Here is a 2,706-nt window from a genome sequence, read left to right as displayed (position 1 = left end):
GGACATGAAAATTATTTTAGTACTCGCCCCTGGACCAGGCTGAGGCTCCTGGTTCTGCCCCCTGGCTATGGGTTAAGACCTTAGGCACGACTACTTGCGGCCTTCTGCTCAAGAACCCTCCAGGCACTTTGGATGGAGGTGTGGGGGAGCCTTGGAACTTGAGACTAGTTTTGAATCTCTGCTGTGCCAGTTACTAGCATGTGGCTTTGAGTCTGACAAGAAATACCAGGTCCCACTGATACTGGATCTGGATGGGACCCTAGTCTGATTCTGCTTCTCTATAGTGGCCCCAATCACTGTCTGCTGTACACTTGTTGCCTTCTTCTACATTCTGTGGTCCCTGCCCTTTCACTTCCAGGAGACAACATCTACATACTGTGGGGTGCCCAATTACCTGCCATTAGTGAGCTCTGCCATTGGTGGGGAGGTTCCCCAGTGCTTTGTGTGGCATTTCTGTATTGGCCTGCACTCAGCACCCTACTTCTTGACAGCTTTCGCCTACTGGAACCACAACCTCAGCTGTCCATCCCTATGTCCATGTTACCGCTTTCTACGCTGCCTCAAATTCAGTCTCAATGTGGTTGAAAACCTGGTGTTGCTTGTGTTCACCTACATCTCTTCTGAGAACTTCAGTGGGTGCCTGGACAAGGGAGGGGTGAAGGGTACCGGAAGCAGGCACAGCCCTCCGTCCTGCCTGTGGGTGAAGGAAGTAATCCTCCTCTCCCCCTGCAGCCATCCACAAAAAAATGCTTTCATTGAGCTTATCGTCACATCCCTTAGTTACAGACTCTTCATCTGCATTCTCTGGAGGCAGAACAAGAAGCACACAGTAAGTCAGGAGGATTGCAAGTCCTATAGCTGGAAACAGCAGCTCTTCATAATCAACTTCATCTCCTTCTCGGCGCAGGCTGTCTACTTCCAGCACAACATGTATTATGAGGTTGGAGTATATATCATCTTTGCCATCCTGGAGTACACTATTGTCCTAACCAACATGGCATTCCACATAACAGCCTGGTGGGACTTCAGGAACAAAGAGCTGCTAATAACCTCTCAGCCTGAGGAAAGGAGATTCTAACCTCTTCTCTGATGCTGGAAAACAAGAAACCATTTTGGTCTTCCCTATCTCCATATCCTCTCTGGGCCCATCTCAATCTGGGAACTGGGAGAGAAGAGTGGGGAGGGTATGACAAGCCTGACCCCAGCACTGCTTACTTCTCCCCACCTCTCATGGGGATCTTCACTATTCACTGAAAGGTTCTAAATAAACTGAGCTGACAGAAAGTTCTACCACTTGGTGCAAAAAAAAAAAGTCCTGAGGTTCATTACTATCTAGTTTTTCACCTTTGTGTAGACACTTTTCACTAAGGTTAGGGTCCAGAACAGTGGTTGCTACCTGAAGATCACAGAAGATCACAGCCCTTTCTCTCTGTTCATTCATCTGACTGAGGTGTCTAGTGATCTACCATGTACATCCAGAATGTGTACACCCAGGTGGTAGTTCTTTAATTTGCCTAGGTGTTCTAGATGTGTACTTTCTTACCCATCAGCCTCGTTGTGTTCCTGTGTATGACTTGGGGAAGTAAATTGCATGATTTCTAAGGGCTTTGGTCTCTGAGGTCATTCAATGAAAGTAGGGTTATGTTTTTTTTTACTTGATAGATAATTTGTCCCAGCAGAAGCATCAAGTGTAGGATATGCTTTTCTTTCCCATCTAAAACCTAAGGTTTTTTTTTGGAATATGTCTGTAATTCCAGATTGTTGGGGGCAGTGGTAGGTGGACTGCTTCAGGATCCATGCCAACCTGAGCTACACAGCGAGACCTTATCTCAAAAATGAAATAAGATGCCAGCCATGGTGGCACATGCCTTTAATCCCAACATAGCAGAGGCCACCTGCAAATATCTGTTGAGTTCAAGGCTGGCCTGATTGGTCTACAGTGAGTTTCAGGCCTGCCAGGGCTATATAGTAAAACCCTGTTGCAGAAAAAAAATAATCAAAGAACCCTAAGACCTTTCCCCTCCTTTGACAAGGGGGAGGGGTCAAAGGTAGATCCCCTAATTTAGAATGGGTTCCTTGGCTTTCCTTTACCCTCTCTACTGCCCCATATCCCCCGCTTTCATTTTAATATATTATTTCAAAGGACAATGTTTTTCTTTTGCCAACAACAACAACAACAAAATAATATTAGTGGTAATACCTAAATAACTAAAGTGAAGAAGTATGAATTTCCTGCATGTCTTTTTTTTCTTCAGAAAGCAAAAGAGTAGGGACTTGTCACAGAGAGAATAGGTCAAGAGTTTAATAATAAGTTAGGGTGAGGAATAAATAATTTTGGGACCACAAGATTTTGTCTCATAAGAGAATTCTATTTAGTGACTGTATTAATAGCCAAACATGTATTAATTATTATATAATTAATGAACATTCAGCACAGTTTATTCTATACATTGATCACATTATTATTATTATTTTGGAGCAAATATACTTAAATCATTAGAGAGTGAATCTGTTCAAGAACATAAAATGGATGAAAAAAGCACAAAGATATATTGGTAACATCAAAATAAGATAATGAAAAATAATACTTACTAAACTAAAGTTATTCTTAAATAAGAAAAAATTAACATTTAATCAAATTTGCAACATAGTAAGAACAAAATGTGAATGATTATGTATTGCTCTTAAACTATTATTATATTAAAA

General features: G+C 42.1%; 1 pseudogene; it reads left to right on the top strand.

Annotated features, from left to right (window-relative positions):
- Positions 1-218: 218 nt before the first annotated feature.
- Positions 219-1,078, top strand: Pgap2-ps1 (post-GPI attachment to proteins 2, pseudogene 1; annotated as a pseudogene).
- The last annotated feature ends 1,628 nt before the right edge of the window (positions 1,079-2,706 follow it).

The sequence above is a fragment of the Rattus norvegicus genome, chromosome X (genome assembly GCF_036323735.1).
Source record: "Rattus norvegicus strain BN/NHsdMcwi chromosome X, GRCr8, whole genome shotgun sequence".
Lineage (NCBI taxonomy): Eukaryota > Metazoa > Chordata > Mammalia > Rodentia > Muridae > Rattus > Rattus norvegicus.
The sequence above is the reverse complement of the archived record's forward strand: the minus strand, read 5'-3'. Positions and strand labels throughout refer to the sequence as shown.